Here is a 7,181-nt window from a genome sequence, read left to right on the forward strand (position 1 = left end):
GTAGGGACATTTTATTCCACAGGCATGTGTTTAATTTATCTTGGCCCTGTATAATGTGACGGGTGCAAAATAGCCTAAGTGCTGGTGCACCCACAATTTTCAATTCAATCAGTCAGTGATGAATTCGATTTGTTAAATTACAAAGAAAAAGACCAATTTCGTAGATAAAATAAGTTTAATCAAACACTAAATTGTAATGAAACTTTTTATCATGTCAATAGGCTCAAAATTTTCCACACACTGTTGGATGAATACTATGCAATTTGCTTCAATGTCCATTTTTTGCCACCCTGGATAAGAATACAATCACATTGTACCCCTTGGTTCTTGCAGCAGATATACATAAAATAACTTATATGATAGTATATAATATGATATATGAACTCTTGCTTCAATATCTCATTAACCATCATGCAACATGAACAAGGAGAAGGGATTTTTTCAGTATATTAAGGATCAGAGTACATTGTATTTATATTTTGTATTTTTGTTATTTATTATCACTTCCCTGCGAGATTAGAATGTGACCCCATCCATTCCATTAAATCTCAATGTGAATAAAAATGCAAAATCTTCAGGCATACATCAGTAAATGTACTATCAAATTTGAATAATAATAAAAATTACTGATTATGATGATATTTAGTAATTTCCTGTGGTCTGAAACCCTTGGGTATAGTGGAACAGACCCACCACCTCTCAGTGGGGTATCCTGAAAATTTGACTTGTTTTACCGCAACAATTCTTATTTATTGTATGTATTAATTATACATCTCCCTATCTAGATGAATTAGATATAACAGAAATAAAACACCAATGCAGGCATGCAATTAAAACAAAAGCATATCTGACAACTTCAAAATTTTAATATTTTTCACAAAATTTCCTTTTTCACATGGATTTCCCTTCATATATAGTGGAACCACAAGCAAGAAAGCCTGCGCAGACCCGCGACTCCTGTGCACCGTACTCCCATGTCGAGGGGAGGGGCAAAGGGGAGAATGCTTCCTTATGGTCCAAGTTGAATGGGAGAAGGGGAAGGTGCACAGACACTTTTCGCCGAAGGTTCTTTTCCTTGTTGTCGCTCTATAGCAACACTTCGTCTGCCAAGCATGGCACAGAAATAGAAAGAAACGAGCTGTTTTCTCACGCCAACCCTGGCCACGCAGGTTGTGTGTCTGTCTGTAGCCACCCACCCACTTTTCCTCCAGCTCCCTTTCCCTCTTGACATACAATCTGGGAGAAAACCCCGTCATTAGATGGAGAACGTACATTCCCATATATCACCCATAGGCGTGCACACACGGAGGGGAGGAAGGGGGGCAAATGCCCCCCTAATCATGGACGTCTGCAGATTTTTGCCACGGAGGGACAAGCAAGGTATTTTTCCAATGGGCATATTACCCTGATAATAGTATTGCCCCTCAAAAAAACACCACTTGATTTTAAAACTATCGCATTAATGTAAATTGCTGTGACTGAAATCCAATTATACATGTGAAATATACACTTTTTAGGTTAACATTCGATTTCTAAGGGGGAGGTGTGGCCATCCTTGGCCCCCCCCTTCCAGGCATCCATATTCCTACATTATTATACTTTAACCTAGAAATTTAGTGTAGAGGAATCTTATCGTCGTTATTAAACGATATTATACTCTTAAAGAAAATTAAGTATTTTGAAGCCAATTAAAGTTCAAAGCACCTACGGAGCAAGGGGTGAGTGGCCCAACTGCAGTGGGGTAATGGGATTTGGCCCTCCCCAATCTTGGACGGAAATCAATTCTAGGGAGGACAAAGGGGGCAAACATTGAGGTAAAAGAAAGCAAGACAAGTGGAATCTAAGAGTAGCATGTCAAAAGGATACTCAAGATGGATTTAGTTTCCACGTATTTCTTGCATTATTTCTTCCAGATGGCCAGGAGCACCTGCAATAGGGCACAGAGGGACAAATGCCCACCTTGATATCAAATTTTATACAAATAAAAATACATTTCGTAAAATTTTCTTGCTAGCTTCGCTTGCAATTTTGGCTTTTCTTTCAGTCTTGTTAAATTCAGAGCTGTAGCTAGGGGGGCGGCAGGAGTTGCCCTGGATGCTGAACGATCTAAATGTAAAAAATTGTAAAAGAGAATGCCATTAGTTGTGCCATATTAAATCAATATTATTTTCAGTTTGCAAAAATTTGGATATGAAAGTTTTCTTGCTTGCTTCACTTGCAATTTTGTTGTTTTCTGCAATGCATTGTAAATTACCAGGGAGAGATGTTATAAGTGCTAAGTACTTCAGGCTCCTTCTGCTACAGTTTTGTGTTAAATGCATGAAGACAATTGTTTGGAGGGGAAAGGAGCGTGGCACATTTCAGAGACAATTTATTTATTCATTATGTTGCCTCTATGTTGCTGCATTATATATATACCAGCTGCGTAGTGCCCACGTAAGGCTTGTAAGTCCACCTTACAAGTTGAAATTATTGAAGAAAACGTATTTCATTTCCGTATTTATTGCTTGAACACACACAAAATTATCAGACTGCAAGTTAACAAAACAATTGAGGACTTGTTTTGATTCGAGTTGTTTCTCTGTAAGGCTTCTTCAGAGGACTTACGTGTAGGTGAATGGAAGAAATGATTTGGACTCGCCCATGGTGGGTGTGTTTGCTTACGTAGTATCTTCTGAGCCAATGACAGGGCACCCCGATTCTGAGCCAGATGTAAGGTGCATTACCAGTGGGTGCTAACTGGCGAGAATTTCTGTCTCCAGGCAGGCGAATCTTATGCTGGCATGGTTGCCGCTGCGTATGACTCATAGCTTGCCACGGTCGGAAGAGAACAAAGAAATTCGACTCCCACGTTGTTTCAACAATGCTTGACGGGAGGTGTAACAAAACGGGTGTCATTTTTAATGTGTAAACTAACTATTAAGTTCACAAACAAGATGGTTTAATGTTGGATATTACCTCCATTAGAAGCAGCGAAGTTAACGATAAAGGAGGAATGTCTGGCAATCCTAGATCCGGCAGCACCCGCAAAGTTTGGCGCGTGCATCCCAGTTGCCCGTAATGTTAAAGCATGCGCGTAATACTTAGCGTTATGATTTACAGAATTTTGTTTTACCTTTTCCTTTCACTAAGTAGCTTGATATGCTTTTCAAAATGTGCACAAATATTGTAACCGTGATAATGAGTAATATTCTGGAAAGCATTTGCATTTGCAAATTGTATTCTACGCATTTCCCACTTTCTAGTGAAAGGAAAAGACATATGACATGACCTTTTCAGAAGAAGAGTTTGTGTCCTTAACTAAGCTGTATGCAAAATTTTTCAATTGCTACCAGTTGAAAGTTGAGCTACAGGTAATTTATTCTGAAGCCGAATATCGAGTAAAGAGAGTGTTTGAACTTCATGAGTACTTCTGTACTACCCATTTGAATGAAGCTGTTGAACAAGTGTACAAACTAATAGAATTGTTCCTCACTGTTCCTGCCTCAAGCTCGTCGGTGGAAAGGTCGTTTTGTGCACTGAAGAGGATTCATACATTTCAACGCAGCACACAGACTCAGGCAAGGAAATCTAACTTGGGACTGATATCCATTGAAAATGAGCTGCTAAAGACATTGACCAGAAACTCCCGATTCTACGACGACGTGATTGAGGTGTTCAGACTAAAGTATCGTTACAGTATAAATGAGAATTTTCATTAAGTAATACATATACTATTATTGTTAACATAGAGTGTGTGCATTTTGTGTTTGAAATTGAGTATTCCCATACATGACTTAGATTCAAAGAGATTCTATTTAGTTAAAATGTTTTGGGGTTTTCTTTATCCAATATTCAGGTCAGGTTTATCTAAGGAAGCCTACACCTTTTATAGAATCACGCTACACCACTGATACACACACACACAAACACATCACTGCAATGAAACAAAAAACAGTGAGATAAAATGAGGTTTTTCTTTCCCGACTGAACTTTTGCCCCCCCCCCCCCTAATCTGGATATCCATAGGACATTATGCTGATATTTTTAGCACATACTTTGGATACGTAAAGAACATTCCTGGACAAGATTTACACATATCGAAGACCTCTGTTAAACATATGCTTATATCAAGTACTCCACTCTCACTCTCTCACACACACAAATTAACACACACACATCTGCACATCAGAAAAATGCTTTGTATTCGCATGCATATCAATGATATGCAGAGGTTATTTTTCACTTCCACAACCAAGCAAGGCAACATCCTCAATGCAAACTGGCATTATGTTCGAGACATAAAGAAAGCCTTGTGGCTAAGGAACTTTCGCCTGGCCTGGTGTGTATGCGTGACTTGCTGGAAAGACAATGGAATGCAGATGGTACAATTGTTTGGGAGATGTTTTTGAATTATGATTTATTACTGAACCACAGAGTTGAGTCCTAACATAATTAACTTCAGATTAGATACTATGAATGAATAATTACATAAAAAAAGGTAAAGCACCATGTGCTTAGCACCATGCCATGATGGCGTATAGGGGGTGTGGGGGTAACGCCCCACACTTTCTTGATCCGGTCATGAGTGGGGGTGATGTGATCAGCATCATGCCCCTGACCGCCTTTACCAGGTACCCATGTCATTCGACGCTGGGTGGGCACCGGGGCCGCTTCCAACATTAGAAAAGTTCCCAGATTTGAACCGGCCGGGGATCGAACCCGGGACCTTAAGCATGGTAGTCAGATGCGTTACCGACTGAGCCACCGTGGCCACTATGAATATTTACATGGATATCAAAATATTTATGTCAAATTCTTAAAAACACATGGACGTACCACATATCCCATGAATATCCAGGACAGGAGATCCTATGGATATCTAGATTGTGAGATTCTCTGAATATCCACAATATCCATGGACCTGAACCTGACATTCTGGATATCCTCTGGATGTCACTTGGAGATTTGTGCAGTATGTGCTGTTTGTGTTTAGGTTCTTTAAATAATTTACTTAAATTTGGGTTTAAATGCATGTTTTAATAGTTTGCATAATATATAATGAGAGATTTCCTATGTATTAAAGCTAAATGGATTACATATATACACGAGAAAAGTTATTTTACCAGGTGAAAGCATGGCATCTCCTATAAATTTGCACCTTGTAGGAGGACGACAAAAAAGATTGACTTAAAACACAGCCTATGTACTCTGCTAAAGTGTGAGAAAGCATATTAAAGAATTCAATGTTCTCTTTATTTACGTATTATACCTTTTCTAGTGTCAGCTTCAATTACCTGTGCAACAAGTTTATAATAATTTGCTCCCTTGGCGAAGTTTTTTCCATCATATTGCTTAAAAGGCTCAAGATTTTCCACTTCGTATGTTAAATTCACTAAGTCTCTGATCCATGTTTCCTTACTTACTGTAGTGCTGAAAAATTAAACATCAGTGAGATGTTGATATTTTGTTCACACTAGAGCAAATTTCTTAAAGGGAGTATATTATAAATACAAAAGTCAAAAGACTTGCACTTTATAGTAAAATAGTAATGAATTTTTATTGTAACATATAATGAATTTATTTTGGAACATTCAAAAGCATGCTATCATAAGTTTGACTTCCTTACATTTCTAGTACCATAAACATTTATAAAAAAATAAAAAAAATGATGTGGATCGGACTTGATAGAAATATTACCAACATTTATCCTGAGATATGAACCCAGTTATTGCAGACTCTGCTCATAACTCTCCAATTACATTAATATTTTACATTATTCTCTTTGTCATTAACATTAACAGAAAACTCGTCACATGAAAATTTGAAGAAAATGTTGAGATTTCCTTACTAACTGAACAGTTAAATTCAGAATAAAATTATGCAACCATATAGTGCTCAAATTGGAGATTCCGATCTGAGGAAAGGCTTGGCAGAGTTTGAAAATATTTGGTGGGGATGTGGATCAACATGGAGACAATGCACCGGATGGGGGAATCTAGCTGAGGGTTGGGTTGTTTTATGATTTTTTATCCTTAACTTGGGGATAACAACTCCCCCACTTCAAGTATTGTAACCATGAGAAAAACTCTCAGAAAAATTAAAAATATTTTGTGTATGTTAAGAGTATATTAGATAAATAACAATGTAAATACCATCATGACTTAGAACAATTCTTAAAATGCATCCTTATTATATTAAAGATCTTGTGTGTACATACTTTACATGTATTTGTAAATGTTGATTGATTGATTTTAAGTCCACTTTATACACAGTAAGGCTAATCGGGACTGGACATACAGTTTAAAGTGGGATCCGAAACACTATGTGCCTCCATTGGGTATCGAAGCCGGGACCCCTTAATTACAAGGAGACGACGCTACCACTGCACCATTGGGGAGGCCCTATTTGTAAATGTTGTTATTGGCATCTGAATAATTCATGACAAAGGTTGATTGTAAGAGCAACCCTAGAGGCTGAAACTTGCTTGCTCAATAAACAAAATGTCTAATCTAATTAATAAATTGTGATGGACATGTACAGAGTTTATACAGGAACACAAATATACATTATTGTACAGAGTGTCCGAAAAGTCACGCATCCCGGTGCTTACGACCGTATAATGGAATAGCGAAATGGAATGAGAAGAAACGCTTTCTGCCAAGAGAATGCCCTGTATATTGGGAAAATTTAAAGAGACAAAATATGTAAGAACATGCATGTTTTAATAACAAATAAGCAAAGTGTTGCCAAAGGCGGAAAAAAGTTTTTTTGCAAATCGTATGTATTGATGCACAGAACTCAGTGAGATGAATTATTGCAACATTTCACAATACCAACAAACAATTTGGATGGCCATCTATTGAATTTGACAGAAAAAAAACTTTGACGAAGTTTCAAAAACATTGCACAAGGGAACAAATGGGCTGTTCCAAAAATCGATGTTTTCACAATATTACGAGGGACACTGGCAACACTGTTGCTGTCACATGTCACTAACAGACGTGTTTCACCTAAGGCTATCACACTAAGGCACTTTTAACAACAAAGGAGAAAGTTGGTTAATCTCGAACAATAAATTACATACACCTTGCAACCCTGAAATGTGGGTATCCCTACAAATTAAAGTAAATGTTCGAAGTGTCCACCATTTTCTTGGATACATAAGTTGGTTCGCTTGATCATGTTCTCAGATACCTTCC

The sequence above is a fragment of the Lepisma saccharinum genome, chromosome 1 (assembly GCF_977018435.1).
Source record: "Lepisma saccharinum chromosome 1, izLepSacc3.1, whole genome shotgun sequence".
Classification (NCBI taxonomy): Eukaryota; Metazoa; Arthropoda; class Insecta; order Zygentoma; family Lepismatidae; genus Lepisma; species Lepisma saccharinum.